Source organism: Carlito syrichta, unplaced genomic scaffold (genome assembly GCF_000164805.1).
Source record: "Carlito syrichta isolate Samal-C Ts95f unplaced genomic scaffold, Tarsius_syrichta-2.0.1 Scaffold305250, whole genome shotgun sequence".
NCBI lineage: Eukaryota > Metazoa > Chordata > Mammalia > Primates > Tarsiidae > Carlito > Carlito syrichta.
The window spans coordinates 228822-248891 of NW_007249346.1; the positions used below are offsets into that span (position 1 = coordinate 228822).

A 20070-nucleotide genomic window follows, 5' to 3' on the forward strand; every position below is an offset into this window, starting at 1 on the left:
GCTGCGGTGGCTGGGAGCAGCCACTGCACTCCAGTCTGGGTGACAGAGTGAGACTCCAACTAACAAAAAAAAAAAAAAAAAAAAAGCCAAGTCAGATGAGACTTCAGGTTTCTGTTCCAGCATGCAAGAAGTGTGGAAGTGATCACTCTGTCCTAACAACAAATAAAAAGCTACACAAACTGAAAAATCAGCAACTCTTCTTAGATCTGTAAGATAAGTGAGGTCACAAAGACAATCGTTGTCCCTAAATTGTCGGGAGCGGATGTGGATGTGATGTGGGGAGCAGACGGAGCACTGTCACTGTAGCAGGCTTTGAGTAAAGGCCTAAGATAAGGCAAGGTCTTGCTTGGAAGCTCTGCATCCTAGCCAAAGGCAGGCTGTGAGGGATGTAACCTGCTACACGAAACGGTGTCTCAGATGCCCACACATCCAGGTGCACACAGCATAAATAAAGCCTTAGCCACAACAAGATAACTGCGAAACAACATGCCTTTAGGTAGCAAAAAATTCCATTATGGCTCCCTCACAGACCTTGAATCCCTTCCAACTTTTTGTGCTTAATTACAAAATAAACATGCTGAGCTAGTTCAGGGTCACTTCTCCTCCATCAGAGCAAAGTGTCCCACCTGGCCCCAGCTTTTCTTTATGTCTTTGTGTCTGTGTCTTTCTTAATCTCTCGCTGCTCTCTCTCAGGACTCTGAAGACAGCCGCACGGGCCGCGGCACTAAATCACAACGTACCTGAGCAAAAACTCACAAGCAGCAACTTCCCTGGGAACCAGTGCCCATGGGAACCACTTAATAGATAGTAAATATATTTTCTCTTCCTTATTATTTTCTTTTCTCTAGCTTACTTTATTGTATAATAAATATAGCATGCAAAATATGTGTTAATCAACTTCCAGTAAATAGTAGGCTAAGGGGAGTTAAGTTTTGGGAGAGTCAAAAGTTACATGTGGATTTCCAACTGCACAGTGGGTAGGGAAACCTGATCTGTAATTGACAAATTGCTGGAAGCTCAGTATGGACAAATCAGAGAGACGGAGACTTCAGAGACACACAGACATATTGGCAGGGAGTGTCTATACTATTGCTTTACCCCCAGAAGCTGTACAAGATCATCACAGTGCCTACTGGGGAAAAAAAAAATCCCCTACTGCTTCCCCTGTAGCCTTTCACATGGGAGAGGACAAATATTCAACTCCAGTCCTCTCTAACAATGTTGCCCCACCTACACAGGTGGCTGGGGAGAGGGGTTTGAGAAGAAGATGTGAAGTTCACAAAAGTTCACTAAAAGACTGAGACTTAATCATAAGGCTACAGAATGTTTCCCTTCCATTCACCTTTTTGATTAATAGATATTTGTTGGATGCTTTCTTGTGGGAGAAAAAACCCCAGATATTTGGTATATTATATACTGTACTCTTACAATAAAGTAAGAGAATAAAGAATAGGAAATGTTATTAAGAGAATCAGAAGAAAGAGAAAATATATTTACTATTCATTAAGTGGAAGTAGATCATTTCAAACCCACGTTGTTCAAGGATCAATTGTAGTGTTATTTGAAAGTGTACTTTGGCTAGTTGTAAACGTATATTGCAAACCCTAGGACAACCAGTTAAAAATTTTTTTTTAAAAAAGTACAACTGATACAAGGAAAGAAAATGGAACCATTAAAGGCAGAAAAAGAGTGGAAGACAATTGGAAACAAAGAACAAGGGCATTCAATAGAAAACAGCAACAAATATGGCAGACATTAATCTGACTATATTAGTACTCACTTTGAATGTCAATAGTCTAAATGTACCAAATTAGGAGGCAGAGATTATCAGAGTAAATCAAAACATGCCAGACCCGACTCTATATTGTCTACAAGAAACCCACTTTAAATATAGAAACACATATAAATTAAAAGTCAATGGATAGAGAAAGATATACTAACACTAATCAAAGGAAAGTGGGAGGAGCTACATTAATTTCAGACAAAGTAGACTTCACAAAAAGAAAAGCTACCAAGGACAAAGAGGGGCATGACATAAAGACAAAGGAATCGACTTGCCCAGAAGATATACAGTCCTTAACACGTATGTGCCTAACAAAAGAGCATCAAAATATATAAGGCAAAAACTGACAGAACTACATGGAGGGATAGATTAATCCATTATTATACTTGGAGACAATATACTTCATCAGACATCTATCAGAAATGGACACATTCAGCAGGCAGAAAATCAATAAATACAGAATAAATACCATCATCTATCAACTGGATATAATAAGTATCTATAAACTATGTCACCCAAAAAACGGTAGATTATACTTTCTTCCCAAGCTCACATGGACCCTTCACCAAGATGCCCTACATTCTGGGTCATAAAACACACCTAAACAGAATTAGAAGAATAGAAATCATACACTGTCTTCTCTTGGTCACAGAATTAAACTAGAAATCAATAACAGAAAGAGAGCTAGAAAATTTCAAAATATATGGAGATTAAACAACACACTTCCAAATAACACGAGTCCATGAAGAAATCCCAAGAGAACTTTAAATATATTTGGAAGCAAATGAAAATGAAAAAACAACTTATATTTTTGGCATGAAGTAAAATCAGTGTCTACAGGGAAATTTATAGCACTAGATGCATAAATTAGAAAGAAAGGAAAAATCTATAATCAATAATCCAAGCTTCCACTTTAGAAAGCTAGAAGAAGAAGAACAACTTAAATCTAAAGTCAGAAATGGAGCCGAGTGCAGTGATGCCCATCTGTAGTTCTAGCTACTCAGGAGGCTGAGACAGAAAGATTGTAGAAGTTTGGGGCTGTTACGCACTACAAGCACACCTGTGAATAACCAATGCACTCAAACCTGAGCAACACAGTGAGACCCTATCTCTTAAAAAAAAAAAAAAAAAAGAGGCTGGGTATGGTGGCTGACACCTGTAATCTCAGCACTTTGGGAGGCCGAGATGAGCAGACTGCCTGAGCCCACAGGTTTGAGACCAGCCCGGGCAACTTGGCAAAGAGACCTCATCTCTACAATAAATCAAAAGATTAGCTGGGTGTGGTGGCACATGTCTGTAGTTCCAGCCATTTGGAAGGCTGAGGTGGAGGGATCACCTGAGTCCAGCAGGTCGATGCTGAGGTGACTGTGAGCATACATACCACTGTACTCCAGCCTGGGTGACAGTGAGACTCCAACTCAAAAATAAAAAGTATAAAAAATAGAGTAGAAATCAATGAAATAGAATTCAGAAAACCAACAAAACCAAAAGCTGGTTATTTGAAAACATCAATAAAATTGATAAGCTTCTGGACAAGATAACTAAAAAAAAGAGAGAAAGGACACAAATTACTGATATCAGAAATAAAATGGGGAAAATCACTACAGGTTCCATGTACATCAAAAGAATAATTATGCTGGATGTGGAGGCTCACGCCTGTAATTCCAACATTTTGGGAGGCCAGAGTAGGAGGACTGCTTGAGCCTACATGTTTGAGACCAGCCTAGGCAACACAGCAAGACTTCATCTCTACAAAAAAATTTTAAAAATTAGCTGGGTGTGGCAGCACAGGCTTGTAGTCTCAGCTACTCAGGAAGCTGAGGCAGAAGGATTGCCTGAGCAAAGGAGATCAAGGCTGTAATGAGTTGTCATCATGCCACTGCATTCCAGCCTGGGCAACAAAGTGAGACCTTCACTCATTTAAAAAAAAAAAAAAAAAAGGATAACTACAAACTAGTTATGAGCCACTCTGTACTCCAAAATTTGATAACCTAAATGAAATGAATCAATTCCTTGAAAGATACAATCTGCCAAAACTCACATAAGAATACATAGGCAATGTGAATAGGCCTGTATCTGTTAAAGAAATTGAATCAATAATTAATAACCTTTCAAAACAAAGCTCCTGGCCCAGATGGGTTTACTATTGAATTCTATCAAACATTTAAGGAAGACATTATACCAATTCTCTATCATCTTTCAGAAAACAAGCAGAGAAAATATTTCCTCATTCTATAAGGACAGCATTACCCTAATACCAAAATCAGGCAAAGACATTAAAAGAAAACTACAGACCAATATTTCTCATGAACACAGATACAAACATCTTCAACAAAACAAAATATTAGGAAATTGAATCAAACAATGTATAAAAAGAAGTACTCATCACAACCAAATGGGATTTATCCCAGGTATGCAAAGCTGATTCAATATTTGAAAATCAATTAATATAGCCCCCCAGCATCAATAGGATAAAGAAGAAAATTCATATGATCATACCAATAGCTGCAAAAAAAATTAACAAAATCTAACACTTATTCATGAAAAACCTCTCAGTAAAGCAGGAAGAAAGGGGAACTTTCCCAATATCCTAAAGAATATTTATAAAGAATATAGTTTTTTTTTCAAAACTTACATTGCCTGAGCCCGCGGGTTCGAGACCCGCCTGGACAACTTGGTGAGACCTCATCTCTACAATAAAATCAAAAATTAGCTGGGCGTGGTAGCACGCACCTGTAGTTCCAGCTACTTGGAAGGCTGAGGCGGAAGGATTGCAGGAGCCCAGCAGGTTGAGGCTGCAGTGACCAGGAGTGGCCACTGCACTCCAGTCTGGGTGACAGAGTGAGACTCCAACTCAAAAAACAAAAACAAAAAACCTACAGTAAACATCAAACTTGATGGTGAGAAACTAGAAGCTTTCCCATTAAGATTTGGAACAAGGCAAGGATATCCCTTCTCACTACTACTTTTCAACATCTTATTGAAAACCCTAGTTAATGCAGTAAGACAAGATAGAGAAATAAAAGTTATACTAATTGGAAACGAAGAAATAAAACCGTTGTTGTTTCCACATGACATGATCATCTATGTAGAAAATCATAAAGAACAGATTTTTTAAATCCTGGAATTTATAAGTGATTATAATAAGATTAAAGGATACACAGTTAATATTAAAAAATCAACATTTTCCTATATACCAGTAGTGAACAAGTGGAATTTGAAATTTAAAATACAATACTATTTACATTAGCTTCCCCCAAAATAAAATACTTAGGTATAAATCTAACAAAATATGAATAAAATATAAAGAAAGAAAACTACAAAAGTCTGAGAAATCAAAAAAGAAACTAAATAAATGAAGAGACGGTCTGTTTTCAAGGACAGGAAGACTCAATATTGTTACTATGTCAGTTTTTACCAATTTGATAGAGTCAATGCCATCCCAATCAAAATTCTAGCAAGTTATTTAGTGGATATCAACAAACTGCTTCTAACATTTATATGGAAAGGCAAAAGAACCAGAATAGACAACACAATATTAAAGAAGAGGAACAAAGTTGGAGAAATGACATTCATTACCTGACTTCAAGACATACTATAAAGCTACAATAATCAAGACAGTGTGGTATTGGTGAAAGAATAGACAAACAGATCGATGGAACAGAATAGAGTCCAGAAACAGACCCACATACATATAAGTCAACTGATTTATTTTTTGAGACATGGTCTCACTCTGTTGCCCAGACTGAGGGCAATGGCGCGATCACAGCTCACCATAGCCTTTGACCTCCTGGGCTCAGGCGATCATTCCAGCTCATCCTCTCCAGTAGCTAGAACTACAGGCATATGCCACCATATCCAGCTAATTTTAGTCAACTGATCTTTGACAAAGGGGCAAAAGTAATACAGTGGAGAAACAAACAGTGCTGGGACAACTGGATATCCACATGCAATAACGATGAATCTAGACACAAACCTTACACCCACAGAAATTAACTCAAAATAGATTACAGACCCAATGTGAAACACAAAACTATAAAACTCCTAGAAGATAATATCAGAGAACATTTAGATATTCTAGGGTTTGGCAATCACTTTCAAGATATAACACCAAAGGCACAATCCATGAAAATGAAGAATTGATAATCAAGACTTCATTTTCTGCTCTGTGAAAGATACTAACAAGAGAATAAAAAAAGAAGCCATAGGCTGGGAGAAAATATTTGCAAAAGACATATCTGGTAAAGGACTGCTATCAAAATAAACAAAGAACTTTTAAGAAGCCTATGAAAAGATGTTCCATATCATATGTTGTCAGGAAAATACAAATTGAAACAAAAATGAGATACTACTACAAACCTAATAGAATGGCTAAAACCTAGAAACACTGACAACAAAAATGCAGCAACATTCCGGAACTCTCAAATTTCTGGTGGCGATGCAAAACAACGGTACAATCACTTTGGAAGACAAAGCTAAACATGGATTTATCATATGAACCAGCAGCAGTGGAATTCCTTGGTATTTACCCAAAGGAGTTGAAAACGTACGTCCACATAAAAACCTACACACTGTTCATTCATAATTGCCAAAATTTGAAAGCAACCAAGATTTTTTTTAGTAGATGAATGGATACCGAAATATTACTCAGTCTGTAATCCCAACTACTTGGGAACTGAGGCAGGAGGACCATTTGAGTACAGGTGTTTGAGATCAACCTGGGCAACATAAGGAGATCTTGTTTTTAAAAAAAAAAAATTTTTTTTTAAATTAGCCAGGCATTGTGGCTGTGGCTGTGCCAGTAGTTTCAGCTACTTGGGAGACTGAGGCAGGGGGATCACTCAGTCATATCACTACATGCCAGCCTGGGTGACAAAGCAAGAAGAAAAAAGAAAGAAAGAGAGAAAGAAAGATAGATCAGCATTTGCCAGACAGTGAAGGAAGGGAATGATGAATAGATGGAACACAGTGGGTTTTTAGGGTAGTTATACAGCTATTTACAATACTATAATGATAGCTAAATGTTATTATAAGTTTGTCCATAGACAACACCAAGAGTGAACCCTAATATGCACTATGGGGCTTGGGTGATAATGATGTGTCAGTGTAGGTTCATTAATTGTAACAAATGTACCACTCTGGTGTAGGGGAAGCCACATGTGCAGAGCCAGGGTAGATGAGGGAAATCTCTGTACATTCTGCTCAATTTGCTGTGAACCTAAAATCACTCTAAAAAGTAAGGTTTTTTTTGTTTGTTTTTTAATCAAACAATACTTCCTTAGGGATTTGCCTAGCAACTCAGACTAAATGACTAAAGCAGATAAATAGCAAAGAGTTTCAGTTTTACCTGACTGGTTCCCAGAAGTCTCAAAACTACAGTCAGCCAATACCTTTCCATGTAGAAAGTTTGGCAATATACAATACACCACTTAGAATATATATGGTAGAAGCAACCCCTACCTTATGATCAAGAGCTCCATGTTCCAAAAATTTGTTTATAAGCTGCTTGAAATTTTTTTTTTTTTTTTTTTATTCAGAGTCCCACTCCATCGCCCAGGCTGGAGTACAGTGGCATGCTCACGGCCACCTGAGCACCGACCTCCTGGGCTCTGGTGATCCTTCCACCTCAGCCTTCCAAGTAGCCAGAACTACAGGTGCACACTACCACACCCAGCTAATTTTTTTATTTACTATAGAGATGAGGTCTCACCATGTTGCCCTGGCTGGTCTCAAACCCGTGGGCTCAGGCAATCCTCTTGCCTAGGCCTCCCAAAACAATTTTTAATGCATTACCAAACAGAAAGAAATATTTTGGTTCAAGGTTAGAAACTAACACAACCCTCACAACATCCTGTTCACTACTGTATCTTTAGCAAATCCTCACATAGAGACTGGTCTGTATTAGGTGTTCAATAAGTGTCTGCTAAATGAATGAAATGTCAGGTACTATGCTATGAAAATAGCAGAATAAACTACTAAAAAAGTTGAAAATGGCTAGTCTAAAAATGGCTGGAAAAGAGAAAATGGAGGAAAAAGAGGCCACAGGTTTTTCTAGATGAACCTTTTAGTACCATTTAATCTTCAAAATTGTATTAGATAGGTATTATTGCCCTCATTTTTTACAGTTAATACTATGAATTGGTCACTTAACTTTATTCTGAAACACTTGTAAATTTAATTGAAAATACGTAAGTTGCCAAATTTGATTAGAAATACACAGCTCTCGCTGGGTGTGATGGCTCACACCTGTAATCCCAGCACTTTGGGAGGAGAAGGTGAGAGAATGTGTGCTCAGGAGTTAGAGACCAGCCTGAGCAACATGGTGAGACCTCGTCTCTACAATAAATTAAAAAATTAACTGGGTGTGGTAGCACACTCCTGTGGTTCCAGTCACTTGGAAAGCTGAGGCAGTCGGATCACCTGAGCCCAGCAGGTTGAGGTTGCAGTGGCTGTGAGTGTGCCACTGTAGTCCAGCCTGGGAGACAGAGTGAGACTCTGACTCAAAACAACAACAACAACAACAAAAACACAGCTCTTTGTCACAAGATGAGTGATATTGCTTTGTATTATCTAAATACCATTCATTTTTTTTTTGAGTTTAGTATATAAAGAGTCTAATATATTTTATAAAGAAATAACCTTTGCTACTTATAAAATTGGACCATCTGTTCTTAGTTGTTTCCCAAGATAGACAAGCCATCCCTAGTTCAGCAGAATTCATAAGAAAATTGAATCCTAGAATCCTAAATTCCAATTTAAGAGTCATAAATTCGTCTGCTCTCAGTAACAGCAAGGACACTGGCAACAGCCCTGAGGACTCGTCCTTTATTATGAGAAACCCAAGTAATCGGCTACTTCTCCATACCACTTTACCTGTGGAAGGCTGATACATCTACATGCAATTATTTCTTTTGGGAAAAAAAGGGTTTTGAGGAAGGAAAAAAAACAAAACAAAAAATGGTTTTTCTATGTGACACAAAAATGAAATCTTAATAAGGTGAGGGGAAACAATACAGTTGAAGTAAACAGAGTTTTACACACTGAGAAATTGAAATGTATGTTCTTTTTTTTTTTTTTTTGAGTTGGAGTCTCACTCTGTCACTCAGACTGGAGTGCAGTGGCCACTCCCAGCCACTGCAGCCTCTACCTGCAGGGCTCCGGTGATCCTTCTGCCTCAGCCTTCCAAGTAGCTGGAACTACAGGCATGCGCTACCACGCCCGGCTAATTTTTGATTTATTGTAGAGATGAGGTCTCGCCAAGTTGCCCAGGCAGGTCTCGAACCCACAGGCTCAGGCAATTCACTCACCTCGGCCTCCCAAAGTGCTGGGATTACAGGCTGAGCCACTGAGCCCAGCCGAAATGTATGTTCAAAAAACCAGTCTTCAGTGAAGTAGTTTAACAATCAAGAAAAATACTCAAAAGATTTCTATTGACTGGGTATGGTGGCTCACTTTTGTAATCCCAGCATTTGGGAGGCGGAGGCAAGAGGATTGCCTGAGCCCAGGGGTTCAAGACCAGCCTGGGCAACTTGGTGAGACCTTGCTTCTACAATAAATTGAAAAACTATCTGGGAATGGTCGTGCATGCCTATAGTTCTGGCTACTTGGAAGACTGAGGCAGAAGGGTCACCTGAGCCCAACAGGTCGACACCAGGGTGGCCATGAGCATGACACTGCATTCCAGCCTGGGCAACAGAGAGAGACTCTGACTCAAAAAAAAAAAAAGATTTCTATTACTCTTAGTTGCCCAGGGTAAAATCAGGATGTCTCAATACTAATGATTTATTTATCAGCACAACTCTCCAAAATTGTATCTTAAATACTAAGTTGTGTTCACTTATAGTTAAAAATAAGGCAGATTTGTAATTATCATACCTAAGTATTTTCTTTTAGGAATAAAAAAGGCTTCACAATGGCTCTATCAAAAATTCTACTACATCTCCTTTTTGTATTATGATGTTTTACCCAGAGATGCAATGGCATTTCTGGTGAGATCTGTACTAGCCCTCCCTGCTCTCTCTACCATATTCTTATGCAAGTTACCATATCCTTTCTCCCTAGGAGCTTGAGAGTAAAGTCAGTGAGGGTAAAAATTATAAATTACAGGCAGTAGTGATAAAATTCCATGTTGATAACAACCAAAAATCAGCAGACAGTCGCCAACAAAAAATCACACATAAGAACAATTAAACCCCAATTTCTTGGCCCAAAGAACAAACACAGAAGCCATTTAGCATAAAAATTTTTTTAACTATCAACTCACACATAGCATAACTAAAAAGCCTATACCACTCAATTAAACACCTACATTAGCATCTTCAAACTGGGTTCTATAAAAGTCTGTACAACAATCTTCTGTGTTTTCATTTCTGATAACCTACAAAAATTAGTATAACTACATACTGAGTTAATTAACTTAGTAACTACTTTTATTTTTATTTTTTGAGTTGGGGTCTCACTCTGTCGCCCAGGCTAGAGTGCCATGGCACACTCATGACCACCCCAGAGTCAACCTGCTGGGCTCTGGTGATCCTCCTGCCTATAGGCACGTGCTACCATGTCCGGCTAATGTTTTATTTATTGCAGAGACGAGGTCTTGCCAAGTTCCCCTGGCTGGTCTCGAACCTGCAGCCTCAGGCAATCTACTCGCCTTAGCCTCCCAAAGTGCTGGGATTACAGGCTGAGCCACTGAGCCCAGCCAGTAACTACTTTAAAACCAAGTGCTACCAAGCTACTCCACTGCCCAAGTTTGTATTTGTAATCAAGTTGGTACCATGTACTAATTGTCCCAGAAGTGACACTGACCATGTAAATGGTATAGCTATTTGAAGTGAAGGCCAAATGACCCTATGGCATGTCCTGTACAAGTGAAGGTTTCCCAATCGTCATAAGAGAAAAAAGTTGCGAGATGATACAGTCATCACACTCCACACAGTAGTGTATGCATGCCAAACTTAAACGGAATCTATACCTGAACAGTCAGTACCATTTTCACAATGTAAGTAGTGACTGACCACTTTTAGCAAGGAAATGCCATTCATCACACTAAATTAACATTCATTTAGATTTATTGTTTTGTGTTATATTTGCTTTTTAAATTTTTTTTAACTTTAGGGACAGGGTCTTGCTCTGTCACCAAGGTGGAGTGCAGTAGTACAATCATAGCTCGCTTCAGCCTCAAACTCCCGGACTCAAAATAATTTTCCCATCTCAGCCTCCTAAATGCTAGGAACACAGGTGAGTGCCACCATGCCTGGCTAATTTTGTTACAGACATGGAGTCTCTATATGTTGCCTAGGCTGGTCTCAAACTCTTGGCCTCATGTGATCCTCCTGCCTTAGCCTCCCAAAGTGCTGAAATTATAGGCATGAGCCACTATACCTGGCCTGTTTATTTTTTAATTCGAAATTTTATTTTAGATGTATAGTTCTATAAGATTTTAAACCTAAAAAATTTATACCTGGCTTTATGCTTGTTCGCATTAAACAGCATTATGATATAACACTTTGCATTGACATTCAGGGTCTGCAACAGTTTTTTTCTAAAATGGGCCCAAATTTACTCAAGTTTATAAAAATGATTTTTATACCTGTATGACATCCAGACAAGCTGCTACAATTCATTATATCTTGTACAATATAAGATACCACAAAAGCTACAGTATGTAACATTCTGAGTCTTCTTCCAGTGATTAGTCCCTAGCTTGACAATCTCTCAGCATTTAATTTGTACTAAAGTTTACAAAGATAAAAAAGGGGCAACCCCTTCAGGTCCCTTCCCACTGTAGGAGCTTTTCTGTCCTCTCGATAAATCCTGCTTTTTTTTTTTTTTGAGTTGGAGTCTCACTTGTCCCCCAGACTGGAGTGCAATGGCCGCTCCCGGCCACCGCAGCCTCGACCTGCTGGGCTCCGGTGATCCTTCTGCCTCAGCCTTTCGAGTAGCCGGAATGACAGGCATGCACTACCACACCCGGCTGATTTTTTTATTTATTGTAGAGATGAGATCTCGCCAAGTTGCCCAGGCAGGTCTCAAACCCGCGGGCTCAGGCAATCTACTCAACCTCAGCCTCCCAAAGCGTGGGATTACAGGCTGAGCCACCAAGCCCAGCTAAATCCTGCTTTCTAAAACAAAACAAAACAAAACAAAAAAAGGGTAAAAAAGAATCTTGAAAATTCCCCTCTATTAATTAATATCATCAAGGCTGAGCATGGTGGCTTACACCTATAATCCCAGCACTTTGGGAGGCAGAGGCAAGAAGATTGCCTTGTCTCTATAATAAATTAAATAATTAGCTGGGGGTAGTAGCACATACCTGATAGTCCCAACTACACAGGAGGTTGAGATGAAAGGATTGCCAGAACCCAGCAGGTCAAGGCTGTGATGATGGTGAGAGTGCCACTTTACTCTAGCCTGGGTGACAGAGTGAGACTCTGACTCAAAAACAAAAAATGACATCTACTGAATGTCTTTTATAGGTTAGGAAGAGGGAATTAAGAAGCACAGCAGTCCTTCTGGCCTCCCCCCTTCAAGGGGCTTCCTAATTTGGTTGGATGTAAAGACATGAACAATACAAGCTAACATACAAGTTTAGAATGACTTTTGGAAATTCAGCTTCCATAGGAGTTATTAAAAGGACAGAGAAGATTCTAGCTGTCTTCTGCCATCTTCAGACCACCCTGGTTACATTTGCTTTGGGGAAGAAAGAGTCTTAGCCATGTTGAAGTGAAGTTCCAGGAAGATATCTAACTGGCAAAATCTAAAGGGAAAAAGTATATAGGACTAAAGCTACATATCAAAAAAGATATACACTAAGAGGCAGCCAGGCATGATGGCTCATGTCTGTAATCCTAGCACGACAGGAGGCTAAGGTGGGAGGATCACTTGGGCCCAGGAGTTTGAGGTTGTAGTAAGTTATGATTGTGCTACTGAACTCCAGCCTGGGAGATAGAGCAAGATGCCGTCCTTAAAAGTCTTTTATACGAAAGGTTTAGCTGAATCCATGAAAATGGTGGAGACTGCTAGAAGGTCACAATCTCAAAGGAAACATCATGTGGTCGAGTATGTCTGTAGTGTTAACTTTGGAAAGAGTAAGAATATTTCTTCTTTGAAATATGCTAAGCAGAGAAATAAAGTATAGGTGAAGTCACTAAAAACTGTTGAAGAATGACTTTTATCTATGAAGAAGGAAACAGGCTATACTCAGATACTCAATAAGCCAAAAAGATTCCACTGTAGAGATTCACCTGGAAATCAATAAGAAATTAATAAGAACACTGTTAAATAATAATGGATAGCCAATTAAAGTTAGAAAAAAATAAAACTGTGATAGATATAACCATCTCACTTTTGTGACCTCCAACAGTATTAAAAGCAAAGAAACTGGACAATGCATCAGGCCCAAGGGAATGAAGTCAGCATAGTACAGAGCATAAAGCATCCAGCAGAAGCTCGGTCTGGCACTTAGGATTCATTTCCAACAGTTCTAATAGCCGCTCCCCGGACCCCAACTGCCAAAATGGTGAAACAGATGGATAGCAAGGCCTCTTTTTGGGATGTCTTGAAAGCTACAGGATTCCAGTGTGGTGTTCACTGAAGTGGATGTGGATGACTGTCAGGATGTTGCTTCAGAATGCGAAGTCAAATGTATGCCAACCTCTAGTTTTTTAAAAAGGGACAAAAGGTGGGTGGATTTTCTGGAGCTAATAAGGAAAAGCTTGAAGCCACCGTCAATGAATTAATCTAATCATGTTTTCTGAAAACATAACCAGCCATTGGTTATTTAAAACTTGGAGTTTTTTTAATTTACAAAATGTATGAAGTATGAAGACTATATAACCAACTGCCATCTGATTATAAATAACAATAAAATATTAATTCTGCCCTTAAAAAAAATCCAGCAACAAGAAATTCTAAGGGTGACAGTAAAGGCAATGTTAAAGAAGCAGACCATAGGTCTACATTGGAGAACCAGATAAGCAAAACTAGAACAGTACTAAGTGACCAGGAAAAATGGAGAACTCAAACCAAAATGAAAGAAGACTTAGAAAAAGTGGTAGAAAAAGGTGAAGGTAAAACACGTATCAAAGAGAAAATACTTTTTAATGTAATATTTTAGAGGTAGTGTGGCACTCAGCAATGACAAGGCCAAAGTAATATAGTTTAATGGCTAGAGTAAAGTTCAATGGAAAAGGAGGATATGTAAATATAATAAGGTCAAATGTTAACAGGGGAAGCAGTGCCATATAGTAGAAGCTTCCTCATCTATAAACTGGGGGTGCAAAAATACACATCTTGTAAGATTTTTGTGAGAAATCAAAATAATGAAAGAAAAGAACCTAGTGCAGTAGTAGATACTAGGATATATTTTCAAAGTAAGTTGCTAGGCCAGAGCAGTATAATCCCAGCACTTTGGGAGGTTGTGGCGAGAGGATTGCCTGAGTCTAGGAGTTTGAGACCAACATGGGCAACACAGTGAGACTTCATCTCTACAACAAATCAAAAAATAAGCTGGGCATGGTGGCGCATGCCTGTAGTTCCAGCTACTTGGAAGGCTCAGGCGGCAGGATCACCTGAGCCCAGAAGGTCAAGGCTGCAGTAGTTATGAGCATATCACTGCACTCCAGCCTGGGCAACAGAATGAGATTCTGACAAAAAAAAAAATTAAAAAGTTAAATTAAAAAAATAAATAAAAGGAGGTTGCTGCCATACTGAATCTCCTCCCCGATATGTCTCTGGAAGGCAGCTCCATGAGTACCCACCTCACAGAGTTTAATAGACGATATGCTATTCATCTGAAAACATTCAATAAGCAGCAATGGAAAGGTAATTAAATATCAGCTGTTTATTCCTTAATCCCTTCAATTACGTCTTTATTTAGTTAACATTTAATGAGCACTGTCTGGATACCAGGCACTGGAAGAAGGCATGGTAGGAGTAGTTTTTGTATTAGTAATAGCAACTAATATTTATCAAGTTCTTACCATAGCTAGGCATTATTTCAGCCAGTTTCATTTAACTCATTTAATCACCAAAACAATTCTATGAAGTAAGTTCTTTCATTATCCTCATTTTATACATGAGGATACTGAAACCCAGAGATTGTAAAATGAATATGAATGGTTACATGTAGGCTGGGTGTGGTGGCTCAAGTCTGTAATCCCAGCACTTTGGGAGGCCAAGGTGAGGGGATTGCCTGAGCCCAGGGGTTTGAGAACAGCCTGGGCAACTTGGCGAGACCTCATCTCCACAGCAAATCAAAAAATTAGCCGGGCATGGTAGCACGTGCCTGTAGTTCGGGCTACTTGGAAGGCTGAGGTGGAAGAATTGCCTGAGCCGAGCAAGTCGATGCTGGGGTGGCCGTGAGCGTGCCACTGCACTCCAGCCTGGGTGACAGAGTGAGATTATGACTCAAAAAAAAAAAAAGGTTACATATAAGTGGTGGCAGTGGGACACATACGGAGACATTCTGGCTCCAGAGTTAAGTTCTTTACCACACTTCACTACCTCTGGGAAGAGAATCTTTTGCCAATCAAATGACATTTAACTCCATATTTCTAGGTATTTTATCCTCTCCATGCACATTAAGTTTAGAATAAAAAAACTCTTTTGCATCACATGTTTTTTGTTTTTTGGGTGTTTTTTTTTTTAAGTTGGAGTCTCACTGTCGCCCAGGCTAGAATGCAGTGGCACGCTCACAGCCACTGCAGCCTCGACCTAATGGGCTCAGGCGATCCTTCCACTTCAGACTTCCAAGAAGCTCGGAGTACAGGCATGCACCACCATGCCCTGCTAATTTTAACATGTATTTTTAGATATCAAAGTTATCAGAAGTCTAAGACTTCTCAAAGTCATCTTTTGTTTCTCATTACTCCCAAAGACATGTAAGCTCTCTTCTCAGCAAAAGCTCAAAAATTCCAAAACTGGATCAAATTGTACCTGAACTTAAGGAGTGTGTATCCTAAATTCCACTTAGGGGAGGTGGGAGTGATATATACTTTAAAATATAAACAAGACTATGTAAGGACTTAGTGAATGACTACGGCATTCAAATGAAAGAGATCATTTTGAACATGGGGTATGGGGGGAGGAAGGGTTAGTCAGGGGAGGCTTCCTAGAAGAGGTCATTTCTGAACTAGGCTTTGAAGAAAAGGGCAGAAGACATTTCAGAGAGAATATTACATACAAGGATGTGCAGGCCAGAAATGTGTTTGGAGGAAAGCAAGTGAGCAATAGTATTCTAGTAAATGTTTATGCAAGGGTAGAAATGTCTACAAGGGCAGGCAAAAATATATCATAGAAAAACTTGAATGTTAGTCTAACCAACCACAGGAGGAATCTCATCTGCCAATTTCAGTCTAATACAATTATTAAAACACTTATTCTCTTCTTACAGAATCACTAATTTATTAAAATGATGCTGCAAACCGGGCTCGGTGGCTCAGCCTGTAATCCCACACCTTTGGGAGGCTGAGGTGAGTGGATTGCCTGAGCCTGCGGGTTCGAGACCCATCTGGGCAGCGAGACCTCATCTCTACAATAAATCAAAAAATCAGCCGGGTGTGGTAGCGCATGCCTGTAATTCCAGCTACTCCGAAGGCTGAGGCGGAAGGATCGCCAGAACCCAGCGGGTCGAGGTTGCAGTGGCCGGGAGCGGCCACTGCACTCCAGTCTGGGCGACAGAGTGAGACTCCAACTCAAAAAAAAAAAATTATGCTGCAATCATTTATGAAACTACCTAAATAAAAAATAAACCTGTAGAAATTATGAGTTGCTTTTTAAGAGCATAACTCATAGAGTGACTAACAGATCACCTACTTCAATTACATGTTCTTTTTTTTTCTTTTTGGGTCGGATTCTCACTCTGTTACCCAGGTTGGTGTGCAGTGGCATACTCATGGCCACCCCAGAGTCAACCTGCTGGGCTTCGGTGATCCTTCCACCTCAGTCTACAGAACTACAGAACTGCAGGCATACGCCACCACACTCAGCTAATTTTTTAATTTACTGTAGAGATGAGGTCGCATCAAGTTGCCGGGGCTCTTCTCAAACCCGTGGGCTCAGGCAATCCCCTCACCTCGGCCTCCCAAAGTGCTGTATTATAGGCTTGAGCCACGGAGCTTGGCCACATATTCATTTCTTATAGTCCCTTAGTAACTACATCTTTGAACAATGTCTTGAACACTTTCAAGTGATGGGGCCCACCATCTTATAGGACCTATGATGCCCTATACCACCTTATCTAACAAGCCAATTCCTAGTGTAGGATAAAGGAAAGTAGAAAGAATGGGTTATAAAACATCCATTTTCTATAATGCAATCTTCTAAATTAAAATAACCCAAACAAAACCCTCTACATGCCACAAATATAAGCTCTTTCATTGGAGAATACGGAAAAGCATCTACAGTGCAGTAGACATTAGTTGCTTTGGTCACCTGGCATCTTTTTTCCCTCTATTCTGACTTTGCTGGGAGTGGGTGGGGTAGATGAATACACCTTCCACCCTATCAGCAAAGTGTTTCTAGTGAAACCAGTATCGTCCCAGCTTCAAGGTGGCGCATATGACTGTGGAACTGTGATTGGTCAGGATTGGACACATGACTGAATCGAAGATGATCAGCACTTAGCCTATTAATCCTATTAAAATCCAGAAACATAGGAAACTGCCAGGGGAGAGGTGAGTGGGATTGGCAGTAGTGGGAAACTGCTGGGGGTGGGCACACCTCATCAACAAGGGTAGCTGCATAATGAACATTTGTATACCTAACCCTGAATTGTATCCCACATCTTTAAAATTAAAAATTAAAAAAGAAATCCAGAAAAAATAGCCTCCTATGGACTCAGAGTTCAAAAAATGTGAGGCTGAAATTGCTGCAACCATTTGCCACCACAAAGGGAGAATCTATCAGAAGATGAAGCCAACTCAGAAGAACCAGACCCTGGAAATCAGTATGGGAGACCCAAGTCCTCATGACATTAAGTGCCTACACTTCAAACCACATCTAAACCAGATTTACTTTTTTTTCCTTGAGCCAGTATCAGCTGCGTTTTCTTTCACTACCATCTGAAAGAGGTGAAACTGACACATACAGTAACAGCCAACTCCTTTAAGAAGATGAGGTCAACTTCTCAGCACTTACCTATTATCACACATAATTATATTATTTGATTACATCAATAACCAAATATAGATACTAAATTTAAAAAGTGAGCCTGGCATATTTTAACACAGCATTTTACTTTCAACACTGCCTTATACTGTCTTGTTTCTAGACAAAAATCAGTCTTTTACCCTTCAGAAAGCAGAAGAAAATAAATGACTAAAACTTTACTATATAAACACCGTATAAATACTGTAAAGGCAAAAATAAGCAACTCAGAGACTAAAAGTTTTCAGGACATCTTATCACAGTTACTTTTAAAAAACAGAAAATAAACAGGCAAAAACCAATGAACTATCTGGAAGCCATGTAAAGATTCTTACTTGAAGCTGGAGAGTATGTCGAAGAATTGTTTCTTCTAAGGCATGGATCCACTTCTCTCGCTCATCAGCATCACGAGCTGGAATAAAATATTATAAGAATTAAACATTTACTTTCTACAATATATCACATGTTTGAAAATATAATTTTAAAACTGTGATGGTTAACAGAAAAGATTTTTAGTTGTGTCCTTTCCTTCATAGGTTCAGCTTGACCTATCCTTTCCAGATATGCAAAGTACTTGCAACAATTTATAAGAAAGGGAAATAACTGTGTTGAATAATGCCAGACTATATAGTTGACCCAACCTTCCCACTGAGAAAAGGTGGGAAAGTTGGACCGATAATGAAAAATCAACTGGTTAATGGCACCAGAAACCAACATGGTAGTAAAGAATTACCAGGCCATGACCTGGAAGAAGACAAAAAAAAATCCAGAAAATAAGGTTTATATTTAGGGTCAGTTTTCTCCTAGCAGCATTATAAACTCCAGGACAGAAGTTGTAAACTGGACAATGACAAACTGGACAAACTTAAAAGTTTTGTTAGTGTGTGGGGACAGGGAGTATATGAAAACTCTACTGTCTGCCCAATTTTGCTGTGAACCTAAGACTTCTCTTAAAAATGAAATCTATAAAAAAACAAAACACAAGCCTTTTCAGGCCAATAGTTGGAAACCAACGATAAGCCCACCAACAATAAACACTCTGGTAAACTGTTGATGTTTTGGTTGAGACCCCAAACAGCTTCACCTTGGAATTAAGGACAAATCAGAATTAAAACAATTTCTTGGTCATATGGGTGGGCCAGAAAAATCTTGATGCCTGAAATTGATTTAAATAACCCCAGAAAAGAGTAACTATAGGCATCTGGCTAGCAAAAGCAAACAAAAATCTTTTCTGTAGGATGACAACATCCTTGTAGCTACTAAATTAAATTTCTACAAATAATTTTTCAAATTAAATGTCTAGCACTATAAGCAACGATAACCAAGTACACATAAGTGGAAACACTTCTGGAGACAAAACCACAAATAAATGAGAACCAAAAGACAACAGAAACAGACCAACAAGAGCTCCAGATTATTTTATAAATGACATCACTTTTTTTAACCTTTTTTAAAAGTTTTTTTATTTAGATTTATAAAATAATCAAATATAAATTCTAAAACTGAAAAATGTAATAACCAAAATTAAGATGAGTTTAACAGCAGATTAGAGACAACCAAAAAAAATAATTACAGAAGAGAGGTTAGAAGAAACCCATCAGGACAAAAGACAGTGAGTCAAAGGGATAGAAAATACAGAAGAAAGGATAACTGACACAAAGTCTGAGAAAGTGTAACATACATGGGATTGGAATACCAGCAGGAAACAAAAGAGGAAATGAAAGAGAAGCCCTATCTGGCTGAAAATTTTGCAAAATTGATGAAAGACATTTAGAAGTCCTAGGAATCCCAAGCAGGATAAATCAAAGAAATCCACAAGTTAGGCACATCTCAGTGAAAAATTCTGCAAACCAAAGATATAGCAAATATCTTTAAAACAGGCAGGGAGAACCTCATCTCTACAATAAATCAAAAAATTAGCCAGGCATGGTAGCGCATGCCTGTAGTTCCAGCTACTTGGAAGGCTGAGGCAGAAGGATCACCGGAGCCCAGCAGGTCGAGGCTGCGGTGGCCGGCAGCAGCCACTGCACTCCAGTCTGGGCTACAGAGTGAGACTCCAACTCAAACAAACAAACAAACAAAACAGGCAGGGAGAAAAAGAAACAAGATTACTTTTAAAGAAGCAACAATTAGGCAGGGCC

At 39.1% G+C, this 20070-nt stretch overlaps 1 protein-coding gene across 3 annotated transcripts in view; it reads right to left on the reverse strand.

The window, feature by feature from the left end:
- Window positions 1-18374, reverse strand: part of OSBPL9 (oxysterol binding protein like 9) — an 89652-nt gene extending 71278 nt beyond the window's left edge. The window contains exon 1 of one of the 3 annotated variants that reach the window (XM_021714130.1): window positions 18265-18341. The gene's annotated coding sequence lies outside the window, so the exon portion shown is untranslated. Of the gene's footprint in view, window positions 1-18264 lie in introns of all 3 variants that reach the window. The other 2 variants (XM_021714132.1, XM_008061432.2) reach the window with 2 other exon arrangements.
- Between the last annotated feature and the right edge of the window lie 1696 nt (window positions 18375-20070).